We start from the raw sequence: 20,386 nt of genomic DNA, 5'->3' as shown, positions 1-20,386 counted from the left end.
AATGGTGGAATCTATTCCCTGGCTGATTCCAGCTGGGGTGGAATTTGTTCTAACAGGCATGGTCCCAAGACTTCTGATAATTATCCTGTCCATATTTATGTTTTGGTTGTTTTTTGTTTTTGTTTTTGTTTACTACAGTTTACTGTGTTTTTTCCTGATTCTTAAATGTTTCTGCACAGATACTCACTCAACTGATGACCAAAATCCAACTTATAATGACAGAAGTCTCAAGAAGCCCTGACAGTAGTCATGCCCCCTAGTCTGGGGTCACACTGGACAAAAGTGAGGTAGCTATTTCAGAGATCAGATTAGAGCAACAGTTTCCCTGTTGACCAAGAAGAGAGCCCATAAGAGACCTTGAAAGACTAAAACTTTCTACTGTGGCACTAGTATTACTTCGACCCCTGGAGCTTTCACTTTCCACCATTTTTATATATGACTTTGGTCCCTGCTACATTTCCTACTCCACCTTCTTGCTTAACCTAAACTGTGTAACCAGCAACTGCCAAATGTAAGAGTAATTCCTCCCTTTTCCAAAAACCATTTTGACCTACTCTTCCTTAAGCTAGCTGAATTTCCGCTTATGTCTCTGGCTAACACTCTAAAAACTCCACCTTTCTTTCCCAAGATAGAACACTATTTCAGAGTTCTCATGCCAGAGTATTACAAATAAAGTCTTAGGTTCAGTGTGCCCTTGTTCATCTTCTTCCATATTACCTTGCTCAAATCAAATAAGAACTACCTGTCAGAGCCCCAGCTCACTCAGGTCTTCTGCCGACCAACATACTCCTCTATATATGACACTGACTCACACTCACAACTGTCACATGAACACAAAGAGAGAGATTTTTTTCCTGGTGATATGTGATGGCATGGATGCTTAGGAAAATACAAAAATCAAGCCTTATGCTCTGGAGCTAGCCTTCTTAAAGACATGTATGAAACAAACGGGAAATTGAAAATTTTTACGAAGCAAACTATGGATATTTCACAACACCGTGTCCTTATTTACACTCATGGAGGAGGAACACTATCTCTTAATGATATCTTCCATTTAAGAATTCTGCTTCTTTGTTTTTCACCTGTAGAGATAAGGAAGAACTTTGCCTTTAGTGTTCAAAATAAGCCAAAACAATGTTGACATTTCATGTCTTCAGGGATCAACAATTTATGCTCAAAGCAATGGAAATAAAGGTTAGGACAGTCTTGCAACTTGCTGAGATGGTCACTGGCTACTCTAAACAGGAACTCAGAGGAAGCTTCTGTCTAGAATATTCTATTGTCTCTCCCATTCCCTATCACCATCACTACGATCAAGTTAAAAAGTACCAACTGTAGAGCTCAGGGGTGAGGACAATTAAAGTTTTCTACCTTCAGGATAATCACTAGAAAAAAAAGGATAATCACTAGAAGCAGAACAGGATAAGCATTAGTGTGATGGAATAGATGCTCTTTATTAGCTGATGCATTGCTTTTAATGTAGAAAGACCTTTGATTTTCTAGCTTTTGGTACCCTTGTATTTTAATTAAAGAACCAAAGCACAGCAAAGTTCAGAGAAATAGGAAGTACTAATCAACAGACTAAAGATGTGGTTAGAAAGAAAGCATATACAGAGATGAGAATGATGCCTGAGCCTTTGGCAGACTGTAAGGAATAGTTAGTTAAGCAGGGCAGTTTTTCACAGTTGGATATAGAGTAACATCTCTGGAATGAAGAGACACACAAGAGCATAAGTGCTATTTATCACCTCTGCTTAAAATTACGACTCAGTGAGCAGCTGTGTTGGCTGTTGTGCTGCCTGGATTCCCTCCTTGGGACCAAGACACTCCTTCTCCAGCTGGTGAATCCCTCTCTAGGTAAGGTCTTCAGGCCAAACAGAGCTGCCTTGATGGAGATTCTAACTTTGTCCAGGACACTCAGCATCCATTGACTAGTGGATACAGAGTATGAGGGCCACATCTTATCTCCAATCAGAGCAAGTCTGAAATTGCTGGGAACTTTGCTCTCATTTTGGTATAGGTCAGTGTCTCCATCAGTCTAATCCTTTGTCCTTTACTACCTTATGTTAAAGCACCTATAGAGTACCCCACAATAAACCTCCTGCACACACCACTTCTCAGGAAATCTGGCCTAAGACAACAGCTTTCCTGGGGACAAATTTCTCAAATGACCAATTCCTTCATAGATGTTATAAAACCACCAGGGACAGAACCTTTGATTTTAAAGAAAAGACAATTGGATGCATCATCAGAATACATTTAACTCCAATAGAAAAATTTGTGACTAATTTTCTTGATCTTACTTAGGACATTCTGGGACTCTTGCTTCTATTTTTAGAGCCCAATGATTTAGACAAATGTGAATAATTTGGAGAGGTTTCAAAGGCAAGTCAAATGATTAAGTAATGAGAATGAAATTAGTATAAAATTGCTAGGAATATCTGGCCTTTTGAAAGAAAAGGGAAGGGGCTATCTTAACAATAGCCTTCAAATAATGGTTATTTATTCAAGTGAATAAGATTGTGATTTCCAACTGGAGGAACAGGCAAAGATGAGGATTATCATTGATCCAGATTTTTGCACTGGCCTTAGGACACATCACCCAGTCTCCAGTCTTGACCCCTCATATTTCATTCTCATCCAGAGTGATCCTCTAGAAAGCATCATGACAAATCATGTCATTCTTCCCCTCAAATCTGTCTCTTTGCTCCCCATCACACCTAGAATAAAATTCTAGGTCCTTATCATGACTTAGAGATGTTCAGCGATCATACCCTGGCTATGTGTGTGGCCTGTTTCCTCCCATTGGCACTACACTACCTCCCCTGCACTGGGGCTTCGTGTGGTCCTCAAACAGACCAGCACCAGTTGGGCTCAGGGATGTTCCCATGGCTGTGCCCACAGACCAGGTATTCTTCCCACAGCCACCATAAACCTGCCACCCTGCCACATTCTCCCTGCAGAGTGTCTCCTTAGAAGGAATTGAAAGTAGGACTGCTACTTAGACTTTATTCTCTTACCCTGCTTTACAATTCTTCAGAGAATGTATTAGTTCTCTAATAAACCCATTTATTACTTCTTGATCTTCTAATATGTATTTATATATTTCTTTTATATATCATTATAGATTAACGTGTATATATTTTAACTGCATATATATGTATATATGAGTATATATGCTCATATATACATTTGATGCCCGCACCAAAATATAAGTTTCCTAAGGGTAGAGTCTCTGACTCTTACTTAACTACCGTGTGACCAGTGTCTAGAAACATGCCACACATTTGGTAGATAATAAATAATTGGTGCTGGATGAATGCATAAATGTGATTGGTATAGTCTGTATCCTTATTGTACCAACTCCCTTAATTATCCAGTAGATAATTAACCCAAGTTCTTTTTATTTACTCAAGTTGGGTGTAGGGCCTGGTCTTTCTCTCCTCTTCAATCTAGTACCATGGATAGCCAAACAGTGGTCCTACACTGCCGGCCTCCTTTTCTGTTTGCTGGAATAGAAAGATTATTTATAAAAATGACCTAGTCCTAGCATCTTTTGAAAGGTATAGTACTAAGGGTGAGATTTTATAAAATTTAAAACTATATTCAATCTATAGTTAGGAACACCTTATCATGTGTTTGTTTATTTTTACCATCTGTTTTCCCCCTTCCTTCATTAGAATTTTTATCTATCAGGGCATCTGAGTGGCTCGATTGGTTAAGCTTCTGACTCTTGGTTTTGGTTCAGGTCATGATCTTATGGGTCCTGAGACTGAGCTGGGCACTGGGCTCCACACTCAGCTGGAAGTCTGCTTGAGATTCTCTCCCTCTGCCCCTTCCTCAACTCATGCTCACTATCTCTTTCTTAAATAAATAAATCCTTTTAAGGAAGAATTTTTATCATTTATATTATTTGGGGGTTTTAGAAGATTTTATTTATTTATTTGAAAGAGAAAGTAAACGAGCATGAAGAGGGGAGGGGCGGTAGGAGAGGGAAAGAGAGACTCTCAAGCTGACTCCCTGCTGAGCACAGAGCCCAACTCAAGGTTCCATCCCATGACCCTGATATTATGACCTGAGCTGAAATCAAGAGTCGGCTGCTTAACCAACTAAGCCACCCAGGCACCCCTGGTTTTGTTCTTTATGTTCTTTTCTCATTTCCATTCTAGTGTAGAGTTTATTTTTGGTTTTCTAACTTCTTGAATGGAACACTTCATTAATATTTGTATATATATATATATATATATATGCTCTCATATATATTATACATACTTATGCTTATGAGAGTCTATGTTATTTAAGTGTACATAATATATATTCTCTTAGATGAAAGATAAAGATATATATTATATTTCATATATCTTGGTAATTTTTAATATAGTTAATTTTTTTAAATGTCTTGTATTTTTCAAAAGAATATACAATTGTTATTTATTGGGAGCAAGTCTCTGTGTATAGTTATTAGATCAAGCTTTTTAATTGTGTTTTGCAATTCAATTATGCACTTAACATTTTGTGTTTACTTCATCAGTCTCCAGTAGACTAATGTTAAAATCAATACTGTAAGAAAATATGTTCTCAGGTGTCTGCAAAGTTGATCATTTAAAAAAAAAAATACTTACACAGTATTTATTATGGCCCAGACACTCTTCCAGAACTTTGCAAATATTAATTCACTTAAGGCCATGATCATTGCATTTCCTTGAACAATTTTTCCAGTTGTTATTAAGTACTTTTCCTATCAGGATTGAAATTGTTAGATATTTTTTTATGTGATGCTTAAAGTATACTATTATCTCACACATGATGCCTTTATTTTAGCAGTAGCTGTAGTTTTAAAGTGAAGATGTTTGAGTATGTTGGTGTCTTTTGCTCTGCCTGCATTATTAAAGGGTATTTTACCTGCATATACATTTCTAGACTAAAGATATAATTTTGTTGCCTTTTAATGTTAAGTCTACTAGCACTATAATTGCTGTGGATCTGAAGATAATCCTTTTTCCTGGAAGCTTTTGAGAATTTTCTTTTCTTATCCTTGATATTGTAAATTTCACTGTATTATGTATGTGTGGGTTCATTTTATCTATCCTATGTGACACTTGTATTACTCAGTTACCATTATATAACAACGACTCAGTGGTTTCAAAACATCACTCATTGATAATCATGCAGCTACAGCTAGGCTTGGGATTAGCTGACCTAATGGGATTTGGCAAGATGGAGCACCCAGCTACAGGCTGGGCCCACATAGTACACTCTCACTGCTGCCCACATTCTGTGCTGAAGCCAGACACATGACCAAAAAAGAGTTTCAATTAGAAGACGAAAATTCATTCAACCTACCTAATCCTGTAGGTTATTACGAAACTGAAAACTCTCCTACCAATTTATTATAAATATTCTCAGACTTCATCCTTTAGAATATTGTTTCCAACTATTCCTTCTGTTTTCATCTTCTATAGCTTTCTTCAGAAATGTGCTGCAGGCTGACAAGCTATCCTCTAAGTTTCTATTTTATTTTTTGCAATTTTTTCTATTGACTGTATATCCCTTTTCTATTCCTGTCAAGAAAATTGCATTCTATCAAGTATTTTTTTCTATTATTTGGATACCTAAAAATATGTTTTATTTCAATTACATTAATTACACAGTAATATATGTTCATTCTACAGAAATCTTATGATACATATATAATGTTACATCCTAAAACATCTTCTACCTCTACATAGACTCTGAATGTTAATTCCCAACTCCAAAAATATTCATTTTTGTGTATTTAGAGTATATTCTTCCTAATCTCTTTGTTAGGAGAATGTATATATACATGAATATGTAAAAATACATCTTTGTTTTATGAAAGCCTTTTTTTACACATTTGATATTATAAGGTACATATTTTGGGGGGCAGATCCAGGAGTTGGACAGGCCTCATGCAAGTGAAGTGCTCTGCTTCTCATGCTTCCTTTGCTTTGTTGTAAATCTGCCCATCCATATATACAACAACTTGCTTTTTTTTCACTGAAACATTTACTTGGATATATTTTCATTGCAAAATAATACATAGCTTACATAGTCTATTTTAAATACTGCATCTAATTTTTATTTTAATTTTATTTTTTTTTACCAGTAAACTCTTGATTTTCTTTTCTTTTTTTTTACCAGTAAACTCTTGATTTTCTTTTCTTTTTTTAAATAATAAATTTATTTTTATTGGTGTTCAATTTGCCAACATACAGAATAACACCCAGTGCTCATCCCGTCAAGTGCCCCCTTCAGTGCCCATCACACATTCACCCCCACCCCCCGCCCTCCTCCCCTTCCACCACCCTTAGTTGGTTTCCCAGAGTTAGGAGTTTTCATGTTTATCTAATTTTTATATTAAATCATATTGTAGCATTAATCAAAATGTTCACCAGCCTTGGTGTTAATGGGTAAATATTTCTCTGGGATGCAGAGCAAAAACCCTAGTCTTTGCATAAGAGATACACATATTTTTAACCTGAGTATGTATTGTGAAATTATCCTCCAAAGAAACTGTTATAATTTGTACACTTTTTAAATAAGTGGTATTATTAATCATTTTGCCCATTTGTAAGCATTGTCTTCTTTGGTATATCTTAATGTTTTGTATTTCATATTGATGAGTTTGAATTTTTAAAATGTGTGTTTTTCATTGTTAAAGAGGATGAAACTCTTGAGGGATCATATGGAGAATAAAAATTAAATATCACTTAATGAATTTAAAAAACAAAACACCAAATGAGACAAGCCCCATTCTACTACATCAAAGAAAATATGAATCAATGGAAACAGCTTTACATACACTTTGAAATAATAATCTGGCATTATTTGCAGACCTGATGATGCATGTAATCATAGGTTCCCCAAATAGCCCTAATTACCTGTTGCTCCAGCATCCTGTTCCATTTAGTACTAATGGTTGGAGTGCCATTGTTTCCCTTGCCAGCCACTTGCCTTACCAGCCAATTGTTCCTATACCAGCACACAGTCTGCAAGATGTGAAAGCTTCCAGGCCACCAATTAGGGGTTCAGTAGAAATGTAAGAAATTAGAGTTAAAATAGATGTGAAATATATGTTTTTTTAAAAAAAAGGTTGAGCCATCATGCCATAGAATTTTTTTAAAAGACTTATTTATTTTAGAGAAAGAGAGTGTATGCATGCAAGCAGGGGGAGGGGCAGAAGGAGAGGGAGCAAGAATCTCAAGCAGACTCCCCTGCTATACACCAAGCCTGACACGGGACTCCATCTCAGGATCCTGAGATCATGACCTGAGCCAAAATCAAGAGTTGGATACTTAACTGAGTGACTCAGCTGCCCCAAGAATTTCTAAATAAAAATCTGAATATTTTTGCCATAGTACTTTTGGTATTTATCATAAACTGCAAAATTATTTTATTTATTCTGATGCTTGATAATATTCCTTTTGTTTTGTAATAACCTCTTTCAGAATAAATGGCTCAAAAGTCAAAAGCTACATACAAAATGCAAGTAATGTAAACTGAAAAAATGAACTATAGGAATTTCATTTCTTAGAAAGCTGAAATGGACAAACATTTCACAAAATGCTTATGACATTTATGATATTCTTATGTATTAAAGTGATACTCTTGTCAATATTTTTTAAGAAATAAATAAGACACAGTCCTGTGGAAGGATACTCAACATCCACTTTAAAAGTTAGTAAGTTAACACAACTACCCCCCAAATAGTGATTTAACACACAAAACTGAAGGAAATGCATTTTCCATTTGAGAGAGAGAGAGAGAGTGCACATGTGTGGGGACCCAGGGGTTTGTAGAGGAAGAGAGAACCTTAAGCAGGCTCCATACCCAGCATGGAGCCCAGCATTGGGCTCAATTTCATGACCCTGAAATCAGTACCTGAGCCAAAATCAAGTGGGTCGCTTAACAAAAAGCCACCCAGGAGCCCCAGAAGAACCCTTTCCATGTGAAACACGTAAGCCTATGAAGCATGATTTTTCATTTAGATCAGATGACTAATCTCTTAGTAAATTTTTCTCACATAAATGAGTTATTTTGAATAATTACAAAATAAGTTGACACCTGTTAATTAATATGGTGACTCCAACAGTTTCATCAGATGCTTCAAATAGAAATCATTAATTCCAAAAACATTTTTTCATTGAAATTAAGGAGTCAAAGTGTTTAGAAATTCATTCTGACAAAGGTAAAACATACTTTATAATAAATGTTTTGTGAATTTATTAAAAAGTTTAAGATTAAAGACAAAACTGTTTGCTTTATGATGATAATAGAAGTACAATTTTTTAAAAATTTTATTTATTTATTCATGAGAGACACAGAAAGAGAGAGTCAGAGACACAGGCAGAGGGACAAGCATGCTCCATGCAGGGAGCCCAATGTGGGACTTGATCCTGGGACTCCAGGATCATGCCCTGAGCTAAAGGCAGACGCTTAACCACAGAGCCACCCAGGCACCCAGAAATACAAATTATTAGGGAACATAGCATCATGCTGAACACAAAGTTTTCACAAAATTAAACAAATCTGGGTCACAGAAATGTACTCAGATGTATGCTGCATACAAAAATTCATAACTGCATCTAAATCAAATTGTAATATCCCAATGACCTAGACAGAGGCTGTAGTTGTCAAGTTTTACAATACACATGATTTGAGTACATAAACTATAAAGTTTTTATAATAAAGTTATGTTGAAAACAAACCAAAAAATCTTTCAGCACCATAGTATTTTAGAAATGTCTGAGCCTTTGGGGCACCTGGGGGGCTCAGTCAATTAAGTATCTGACTCTTGATTTTGACTTTTGACAGAGGTCATGATCTTCTCAGGGGTTGTGAGATGAAGCTCCATGTCAGGCTCTGCACTGGGCATGGAGCCTACTTAAGATTCTCTGTCTCCTTCTCTCTCTGCCCCTCCCTCCCCACTCTGTCTTCCTTCCTCTCTAAAAATATAAATAAATAAAATTTAAAAAAAAAGAGAAAAATGTCTGAGCCTTTGAAGAATTATTTGGTAAATCAACCTAAATGTATTATAATTGTATTGAATTTTTTTTTGTAAATGGGTCCTCTGAAGTTATGGAGCTGTTGTTTCTCTAACACTAGTAAAAATATTCCATCAAATTATTTAATAAACACTATCAAAAATCTTAAAGATTTCACTGAGTTAGTTATGGGGAAAAAAAGTATATAGATAGTCCACAATTTATGGTAGTTGGATTTAAGATTTCTGTCTTTACAATGGTGTGGAAGTGATATGCATTCAGTAGAAAACATTCTTCAAATTTTGAATTTTGATCTTTTCCCAGGTGAGTGATATGCAGTAGGATACTTTCTTGTGAAGCTGAATGGCAACAGCTCCCAGGCAGCTGTGCCATCATGAAGGTGAACAACTGATACATCTAACAATTCTGCACCCATACAACCATTCTATTTTTCACATTCAGTACAGTATTTAATGCATCACATGAGATACTCATCACTTTATCATATCAGCTTTGTGTTATATATTTTGCCCAACTGTAAACTAATGCAAGTGTTCTGAACATGTTTAAGGTAAGTTAAGTGTATTAAATGCATTTTCAACTTCTGATATTTTCAACTTACAGGTGTATCAGGACATAACCCCATCGTTAAGTCAAGGAAGAGCAACACAAACAAAAAATATATTAAGATCAAGAGATAAACTGAATAAATTAAATAAATCACAACAACCTGCATAAAATTTCATTTTTAAATTATATAATCCCTTTCTATAGGATGCAGGAGAACATTTTTCATGGAGCTTGTATTTTCAAAAGGATAGGTGTATTTTCTTTTTTACTAGAATGGAATGAAATTAAGAAAGCCTATAATTTTGCAACATAAACAATTCAAGAGTTTTTTTTTTTCCCTAATGAAACTATTTGGGAAAAGAAGAAAATTCTTAGTAGAGCCTAAAAGACATATCTGTGAAAATACTTAGTGTAAAATAATGAAAATTTTCAATAAAAATATTCTCTAGTGAACAAAATTTGTTCTGAGTTTAGATTTATGTTTGCCCTTTCAGATAGTATATCTTTCTTAATTATAGAGAAGAATGGAAAATCAAGATTCATTAATCCACTAAATAAAATTTCAAGGAACACATGGCAATTGTGGAAGAAATTTGAAAATATTAAAAATACATTAAAAAATACATTCAGCATGTAAATAGTGACCAATTAATGAAGTAGTTAATAAGTTATTTTATCTAAGTCTAAGATTATTCCACTTATTTATTTAAATGATCAGATAATAAGTACAAAGGCTTTTTTCAATTTTTTATTCATTGTACCCAGATATTATGCTTTTTCTCAGAACTAATTTGATTTCTAAAAATTATTTTAGGATAGGACTGTTTAATTAGCCAATCAGCTATTATAGCCTATTTGCCACTCAATTAATATTAAAAATATTAAAATTATACAGTGATGTTCATTCTAGAACACCTTTAACCCCCAAAGTGTCCCAGTATCTATAATAACTTATATGGTAACACTGTCTGTGACTAATAACTTTCTTATTATTTACCCAAAAGAATTCATGCACAAGAACCCAAAGTGACAAGGACACCTGGGTGGCTCAGCGGTTTAGCACCTGCTTTTGACCCAGGGCATGATCCTCGTGTCCGAGGATCGAGTCCCACATCAGGTTCCCTGTGTGGAGCCTGTTTCTCCCTCTGCTTGTGTCTCTGCCTCTCTCTCTCTCTCTCTCTCTCTTTCTCTCTCTCATGAATAAATCAATAAAATCTTTAAAAAAAAAAAAAAAGAATCCAAAGTGACAGATTAAAAGATATCCACAGCTCTAATGTAATGTTGAAATAAAAAAACAATCCAATTACTTGAATTGTGTGATATGCAGAAAAGTTGTGAAGAGAGTGTACCCTAAGAGTTCCCATCACAATAAGAATATTTTTTCCTTTATTTCTTTTCTCCTTTCTTTCTTTTAAATTGTATCCATATGAAATGATGAATGTTGGCTTAACCTACTGTGATAATCACCTCACAATATATGTAAATTATACCATCATGCTGTATGTCTAAACTTATACAGTGATGTGTGTCAATTATTTCTCAATAAAATGGGGAAAAATCCAATTGCTCAAAACCAGAAGGATTAATAAATACAGTTTGTTATAGATTACTATAATTACTAATGAAAATGAAATAATGCAACAACACAGATGAATCATACCAACATAAAACTAAGGAGGAGACATACATAAGGGGATATATACTCTAGAAGTATACTTACAACACATCAAAAGCAGATTGAACTATCATTATCAGCCAGATAATCACTGGAGTCAAAACTATAAAGAAATTTCAGAAGTGTTGTTACTTATAAGGAGAAGAAAGAGTTTCTGGGGTTCTGGAAATATTCTATTTCTTGACCTTGATGGAGTATAGATAACTGTCTTTCTTATAATAATTCATAAAGCCTACCTTTGGATTTCATTTGTTTTACTGCATATGTGTCAAATGGTCATTTTAAAAAGGTATACAGATAAACATTCTGAAAAATACTTAGAAAAATTTTATTCTAAAAGCCTCCTTTTGTCATTTGCCAGAATATTTGATACTTTCGAAATATAAAGCTGTTAAAAACTATAAAATATATTTACATCAACGTGACTTTCCTAATCTAAGTGACCATGTGTGTGTATGTACGAGTTGTGTTTATGTGTTTCTGTATGTGTGTATGTGTGTACCTCTGCATGATGTGTGTTTGCATGAGTGCGTGTGTCTGCATATGCATTTGCATGAGAAAGTGGCTTGTATGCTTTGAGGTAAGGAAAGGATACTTTTTTTTGGCAGTATAATAGGATTATCAAGAAAGATTAAGATGAACTGGGAATTTGAAAATGAAAACCTCAAAAGAAAGAAAATTTCAAGTAAAGGAAATAAATGGAATAAGTATATTGTTTTTATCAACTTTGCTGTTTTAAAATATGTATTGTAATATTAGCTTATTCCCAGATTATTGTTTTCTCAGCATATGGTTCATGCAACTATAATGACTTTGTGAAAATAGAGCCCTTATCTAAGAAGAGAAAGAGCTCCACCTGCTCCTCTCGGATTACTCTCGTTTCACACTGCTTTTCACTACCTCCTTATGAGTATTACCTTAAAACAAAAACAAGAAACACCTACTGTATTATATACAATTTTCAATCAATTTATCAGTTGCTTTAGTGTAAAAGAAATAAAAGCAAGTTATTAGTCTGGGAACTGTGAGAACAGATTTAAAGAATGTATTTTCATTTCATAGTAGTTTGGTTTCTTCGCCTTTTGTAATTATAGAGCACCAAATTCTTTTTACCTTGCCAGTTATAATTTTAATCATTGCCTTTTATAATATTTATTGAAAAAGTCTCTGAATATTAGGCACCACCAAATACAAAGACACACACACACACACAATCCTACATACACAGATTACATGGTCTAGCATTTTCTAAGAGATTCAAGTTTCATTACAATCATTCTGCCATTCCCTCAAGTTCTGAATTCACTTCTTTAATCCTCTCAATCTTTGTTACTTTGATTCTCAGGTAGCAAAATTCACTTAGATTAAACAAAGATTTATTGATTGACTCTTATGTAATATATTGGATAAGGGCGCAAACTCTGAAACTTACAGATCTGGCTTTAAATAGTTAGTTAAGATTATAGTTAACTGTACATTTGGGGCACATTAGTAAACCCCATGCAATTCCACTTTCTCACCTGTAAAATGGTCATAATATGCTAGGATAAAACTTTAGTAATGTAGAAACCAGCTATCAAAATTAAGAAAAATGAAGTCATTATTAAAGGCAGTCAATTAAGATTATTGAACAATTATGTATTGCTTTGTCTAGTAATGCAAATATTTGTCTAGTAATCCAAATATTTGGTGAACACTTTTTTGGTTGCTTGGTTTCACCCTAAATGAATGGAATGCATATCAAACTATTTATAGGATTATATCAAATTTTATGTGTCTTTTGCAAAAGTTGAAAAATAATAATTGACTTTATCACCAAAACAAGTGCTTGTATTGCATTTTTGCCTAATCAAATACACGTACAAATGCAAACCATTTGGCAATAGTAATAAATACAGTACAGCAAATAGCCTCACTGCTCCTTTTCAATCTCCAGGTTGAAAGCCTAGGGAAAACATACAAACCATTTCATTCTATAGGATTGGCTGAGTGAAGAAGAGAAGAAGAAAAAGGGAAAGAGAAAGAAAGAAGAAAGAAAGAAAGAAAGAAAGAAAGAAAGAAAGAAAGAAAGAAAGAAAGAAAGAAGAAAGCAAACTAAGTGTTTTCATTTACTATCATTAAGTACTACTTTTTTAATTTTTAAAATCTTTGGAGGTTCATTTAAAAAAATAGTATGATCTCTCCACAGGATAGTAAAGCTAAAATAAAATAATTGTCTGTGAATTGTATTATCATGCTAAAGGTAAACTTTGAGTTTGAAAGTATCTGGCCTGATCTCTCTAGTCATATACGCTATTTACTATAATAGTCTAAGTTATTAGTACCTCTATTCCTTTGTACAGCACAATAGATCCATAAAATGGTACAAGTTTGGGTAGCAGGTGAAGGAAGTTCAGTGCAGGACTGTAAGCACCAAATGAATGAACATCATGATGAATTGAGAAATGCTGGGAGCAAAGAGATAACTTCCCTTTTCTTTCCCTTTTTATTTTTACTTTTATTTTTATTTTCTGCAAAGAGGTAACTTTTCACTTCCCCATATCTGTGAGAATAAGTCCAGCTAACTCCTTCAGGTCAGTGGTTTTCTCTGTGAAATTAACAGGAGAAATATGGTGGCAGTAGTATCCATTGAAAAGTGAATTTGTTACATTCAGGGAAATTATGGGTTTGGTGCTTGGGACTGTCGACAATGGGACACCAATGCAGATACAAATTAATGACTTCTCACAGGCTGGGGCATGGCCTGAAGGCCCAGGGAGCTAAGAATGCACATGGATTTATGGAAGAAGAAAGCAAGTATGAGGCAATATGGAATCCAGTGTTCTGACCCTATACTGGAAAAAAAGAAGGTATAGGAATGGAAGTAATTCTTCTAGAGTCATGGCAAAAGAATAGTTTGAGTGACCCTATTGTTCCTGCGTGATCCCATAGAATGAACCTCTAACCTCAGTCCCCAAGGAATACAATAAACAAGGAATCGTCAGATGTAGCCAGTGTCTAATCCCTTGAACCGGGATCTGTCATGGATCATCCATTATACAAAGGATCATCTATCTCACTGAGAAAATATCACACTTCAGGGAATTAACCAAGACCTGCTCTCACTGATGTATGGAGGTGAAGAGTTGTTTGTTTTCTCTCCAATACTGGTTGGTTCACAGTTCCCATTCATTTATTCAACAAATATATATTTAGAAATGGCCACACCAGGCTTTGATTTAGGTATTCAATTGTAGGTGAAACTGACATATTCTTTGTTAGAGCTTACTATCTAAAGAAAGAGAAAAATAACATACAGTAAACAATCAAACACAAGTATGAAATGATAATCTGAGAATGATGTTATGGGAGAATCAAATTAGACATTTTAATAATATGAATTCTTCCAATTCATGAATACAGTATCTTTCCATTTTCTGTGTGACCTTCAATTTCTTTCATCAATTCTTATGGTTACAGAGTACAGGTTCTTCACCTTCTTGATTAAATTTATCCCTTGGTATCTCATTCTTTTTGATGCTAAAAGGGGTTAATTTTTTTTCTGCTAGTTTATTATTAGTGTATAGAAATGCAATGCATTTCTGTATATTAATTTGTATCCTATAACTTTACCAAATTCATTGGTTAGCTCTAATAGTTTTTGGTTGAGTGAAAACAAGTTTTAGTTTGAATGTTACTAATTTTTCAAAGCTTCTGCTAATTTTTTATACTTCTTTATTTAGTTTAGAGGATCCCAAACTAGCCCAAAGTTAATTTTTTGCTAAAATTTTTAAATTTTGTTTTTACATTTGTCTTTAACCTATCTGGAATTTATTCTTGTGTATTGTATGAAATAAAGACCCCATTAAATAATTCTTTCAAAGTGCTATTCTTGAATAGTCTTCCCAATCACTACTGATCTGCAATACCATCTCATTCTTATATGTGCCTGGATCTGATCCTGGGACCTTTTTCTGCTCCATTTTTTTAAAGAGAGAAAGAGGTGGAGAAGGAGCATACAGAGAAGGAGAGAAAGTCTCAAGCAGGCTCCATGCTCAGCCCAAAGCCTAACACCGGGCTCAATCTCACAATACTGAGATCATGACCTGACCCAAAATCAAGAGTTGGACACTTAACCAACTGGGCCACCCAAATGTCCCTGTTTCATTTTTCTCTTTTCCTGTCATTTAACCAAAAGGGCACACCTCTAGTTGCTACAAATAAATATATTAGTGTATACACACACGCACACACACACCATGTACATATGTCTCCCCTACTCACTCTTACATATACATTTTAGAACCAACTTTTCAAATTGAAAATAAATATTATTGGCATTCTCATTGGAATTATACAAAACAAATTTAATGTTTTCAGAAAAATTGGTTATGACACCTATGAGCATTTTATACCTCTTTACTCAATTTCAATCTTATTTAATATCTTTCATTAAAGTTTTCCAGTTTTCTCCATAAGGTTTACATAAATTTGTCATATATATTCATAAATACTTGTTGCTACACAAAATAGATTTCTTATTGAGGAACATTCACATGCTTTTAATAGCATTCAGCTACAATGTTTAGTGCTTTAGAATTCTACTGTCATTGCTATGCTAGGTAAAATTTTTCTTTGGATAACAGAAGAAGAAATGAACTTCATTATTTTAATCCTGCTCTTACTCTCAGTCAATTTGCTATCTTATTAATGTCACTGATTTCTAAGTCCTGCAGAATTTCTCTTGGGAGTGTTGTTACATCTGTCCCTTCCTCATGCCCAACTAGCTTGCACACATTAGCACTTTCTTACCCCAGCTCCCCATTACATCAAGCCTGAATTTCCAAAATATCTTCTCAAAACGATCCATTGTCTAGAGCTCCACCAAATCCCAATGGAGACTATGGAGAATTTCTCAATGAAATGGGCCTTATTTCTTAATAAAAATGTTCAATGGCTAAAATTCATATCCTGCTAGATTTTCCCTGCCTCTCATTTAACTTCTTCTAGAAGAGTTTCTGTAATGTATACTTACAATATGCTTTTCCATCTTATCTTTTTTTTTCCATCTCTCTCCGTTTATTTCAACATGCTACGTTCACTTATCTCTGAAAGTTTCTGTTGTATCTGTCCCTGTCTTCTACTGTTTTCTATACTTCCCATATAAAAAAAAAAGATACTTTCACCTTTGATATCTAAGTTAAGCCCCACTTTGAATTTAGGTTTTCTCTTGTTACTCAACCCACATTCATAGTGCACTATCCTGAATTCCTTAATAATTATTCTTTGCATGCTCATATTGTTAGAATAACACATAATGTGTTGTTTTCATATTTTCATATTTCATCTGTCAGCAATTATGGATTGAGTTTGTAATATGGTCTGACACTGTTTCTTTGACCAAACCTTTTTGATATGTTCCATACGGGACTTTTTGCATCCTCAAAAGTAAATGCATTAACCTAAAAAGTAAGGGCTGCTCAATCAATATTTGTTTATTAATTTCCCTTATGTAATCTTCAATTCCTATAAGAGGGCAATTATGCACATATTAAACATTGAATATACATATTTATGTGCATGATTAATTATACTTCTCCTGATGATAAAGTGTGTAGCATTTTTTTCTAATTTAAGAATTTTTTATAAAAATGGTGAAGTTTCTATTGAAAAATCTGTATATAGTATAATGAAAATGCTAGAATCTTAATATAGGTTTTGTCTGATCTGCCTAATCTTTATTATTTATAGCTTGCCTTATTCCAAATCAACTAACAGAATAAGAATTCAGAATAAAGCATCAGCACTTTAGTGTTAACATTAAGTGGGCTACATTAACACTTAATTATAAGTATATATTTCTTATTTCTCTCTCATAATTGTACCTCATAAATGGTTAGTTATCTGTAAGGTGTTTAAAATATCCTCTTCTATACAAGGTGTTTAATAATCATAGATACTCATGACTATTTCTGCAGCCCAGTTACTTACTTAGAAGTCAATTTGCTTCCAATCACCTCCTTAAAAAATGCAGTATTTCTGGGTATCCCAGGTGGCTCAGTGGTTTAGCACCTCCTTCAGCTCAGGGCGTGATCCTGGGGACCAGGGATCAAGTCCAACATCAGGCTCCCTGCATGGAGCCTGCTTCTCCCTCTGTCTCTCTCTCTCTCTCTCTCTGTCTCTCTGTCTCAAATAAATAAATAAATAAATAAATAAATAAATAAATAAATAAATAAATTTAAATGCAGTATTTCTACCTTGATCTACAGTTTAATCTGTTTGAACTTTAAGTTGTGAAAAACTGTCATGACTGGAGCCATTTTAAAAATGGAGTCGGAGAAACCACTACAGAGAAACTGCTTTACCTACCTTTGTTTGAACTGGGAAAAAAACCTTTAGGCTGGGCAAAATGGCAATTGTTTTGAGCAATTTCTTGAGAAGTCTGTAGAAGAATGGACATCCCGGTCACAAGACAATAGTTATGGAATTTCTGAAGATAATGTGAGTTATCAATCAATGTCTAACCCAGAGTTAACTTCTTAACGCTAAAAGAAAAACTTATTTTCTTCAACTTATGTAATTAATATCCTTCCTTTTCCTCATTAAAAAATCCATTGCCTTCACTCTAGAAGTAGAAACACATTTGGGTAACCATCTAAATCTGTGATCCCCAAATTACAATGCTTACCCCCAAATAAACACATATTTGCCTCTAGTTGTGGCTCTTTCTCTCCAGGTTACAAAGTAAAGATAAGAAGCAGGCATTAATGGGAAATAATTATGAAATTCCAAATTCCAGGTTTGTAGTTTAATTGAATGACCAGTCTTTTTAAAGATTTATTTATTTGAGAGAAAGAGAGAGAGAAGAGGGAGGGGTGAAGGGAGAGGGAGAGAGAGTCCTAAGCAGACTCCCTGCTGATCACAGAACAGATCCAGAATTGGGGTTCCATATCATGACCCTGAGATCATGACCTGAGCTGAAACCAAGAGGCAGATGCTTAACCAACTAAGCCACCCTGGAGCCTCTTAAATGACAAGTATTTGAACAGATGAAGGAAAAATAATCCATTTCTTCTGTCTATTTTATTTCAAGGAAGTAGTAGATGCTAAAAATGTATGTTTCCAATTATAGGTCCTATTATTCTAGGAAATATGGATAAAGATAGATAATTAAGCTCTTTATAAATACCCTTACAAGTCCCCAAAACTTAAAAACTACCAGTTTATACTAATAGCTTCCTATAATCTGAGCTTATCTTTTTCCAGAATGTATTGACTATGATATTTCATCATGTTTTTTGCCAGTGATATAATTTCTTGTAGTATTGTGGATAGTAAACATTTCCTGCAATTTTCCTTCCATCCTTCAAAAAACATGCCATCCAAAAAAGACCTAAAATTGCAATAAACCACCTTTGAGAAATTCTGACAGAAACAAAGTTCAAACAATTCCTTAACTAAAAATTTTATCAGAGCTTTCTGCCCATGGATGATGATGCGATGTAAGTAAGCATCCTTAAAATCTCCTCTCTCATCATTATTATACCTAAGTTAGAGACTCCCAAAGAACCTGAACAGCTGTGGAAGCTCTTCACTGGAGGTTTGAACTTTGAAGAAATTGATGAGTCTATAGAGCCGTTAAGAGGCATACCACTTACAGACTATGTGGTAATGACAGATCCAAGCACCAAGTGCCCCAGAGGTTTTGGGTTTGTCAGGTATGCCACTGTGGAAGACATGGATGCAGAGCCACACAAGGTGGATGGAAGAGATGTGGAACTAAAGAGGGCTGTCTCAAGAGAATATTCTCAAAGATCTGATGCTCACTTAACTGTAAAAAAGATTTTTTTTGTTGATGGCATTAAAGAAGACACTAAAGAACATCATTATTTTAAACAGCATTGGAAAATTGAAGTGATTTAAATCATAAATGACTGAGGCAGTGGCAAGAAGACAGGCTTTGCTTTTGTAACATTTGATGACCATGACTCCATAGACAAGACTGTCACTGAAAAATACCATATTATGGGACACCTGGGTGGCTCAGTCAATTAAGCATCTGCCTTTGGCTCAGATCATGATCCTGGGGTCCTGGGATAGAGTTCTGTGTTGGGCTCCCTATTCAGCAGGGAGTCTGCTTCTCCCTCTCCCTCAGTGCCTCCCCCTACTAGTGCTATCACTCTCTCATGTAAATAAATCTTTTTAAAAACAGATACTATGAAGCAGCCCGGGTGGCTCAACGGTTTAGGGCCGCCTTCAGCCCAGGCCCTGATCCTGGAGACCCAGGATCGAGTCCTATGTCGGACTCCCTGCATGGAGCCTGCTTCTCCCTCTGCCTGTGTCTGTCTGTCTGTCTGTCTGTCTCTCTCTCTCTCTCTCATGAAGAAATAAATAAAAAATCTTTAAAAGAAAAAGATACTATGAATGAAAACAATTGTGAAGTAAGGAAAACCCTATCTAAGCAAGAGATGGCTAAGGCTTCATCCAGCCAAAAAAGTATAAGTTCTGGAAACTCTGGTAGTGGCCATGGAGGTGGTTTTTGTGGGAATGACAACTTTAGTCATGGAGGAAACTTCAGTAGGTGAGGTAGTTTGGGTGGCAGTCAAGGTGGTGGTGAATATGGTGGCAATGGGGATGGCTCTAATAGATTTGGTAATGAAGGAAGCAATTTTTTTAAGTGATAGGAGCTAGTGACCATTTTGGCAATGACAACAATCAATCTTCAAATTTTGGATCCAGGAAAGGAGGAATTTTGTAGGCAGAAGCCCTGGCCTTTATAGTGGCAGAAGCTAATACCTCACCAAACCACAAAACCATGTTGGCTATGGTCATTCCAGCAGCAGCAGTAGCTACAGCAGAAGGTTTTAATTACTGCCAGGAAACAAAGCTTAGAAGGAGAGGAGAGCCAGAGAAGTGACAGGAAAGCTACAGGTTACAACAGATTTGTGGACCCAGCCAAGCCTAGTGGTGTCAGGGGCTAGCTGCTACAAAGAAGACATATTTTAGATAATACTCATGCGTATGGGCAAAAAACTCGAGGAGTATATTTGTAATTAACTGTATAACAGGTTAGTTTCTATTCTGTGAAAAGTCTAAAGCATCCAAGGAAAGGTTTTAACATAGTTTTTGTTTTTTGCACCCATGTTATTGGTTGCTA

General features: G+C 34.9%; 1 long non-coding RNA gene and 1 pseudogene across 2 annotated transcripts; both read left to right on the top strand.

Annotated features, from left to right (window-relative positions):
- The first annotated feature begins 1,307 nt into the window (after nucleotides 1-1,307).
- On the top strand, nucleotides 1,308-13,482 carry LOC111095687. 2 transcript variants are annotated; one of them, XR_005357510.1, is made up of 3 exons: nucleotides 1,308-1,857; nucleotides 9,330-9,576; nucleotides 13,187-13,482. It is a non-coding gene; the product is annotated as an uncharacterized LOC111095687 (long non-coding RNA). The 2 variants fall into 2 exon arrangements; XR_005357509.1 differs by lacking the exon at nucleotides 13,187-13,482 and adding an exon at nucleotides 9,630-9,981 and having other exon boundaries at nucleotides 9,330-9,405.
- A 127-nt stretch (nucleotides 13,483-13,609) lies between these two features.
- LOC111095680 lies at nucleotides 13,610-20,022 on the top strand (annotated as a pseudogene).
- Nucleotides 20,023-20,386: the final 364 nt, after the last annotated feature.

Source organism: Canis lupus, chromosome 4, assembly GCF_011100685.1.
Source record: "Canis lupus familiaris isolate Mischka breed German Shepherd chromosome 4, alternate assembly UU_Cfam_GSD_1.0, whole genome shotgun sequence".
NCBI lineage: Eukaryota > Metazoa > Chordata > Mammalia > Carnivora > Canidae > Canis > Canis lupus.
This window is presented reverse-complemented; position numbering and strand designations above follow the sequence as displayed.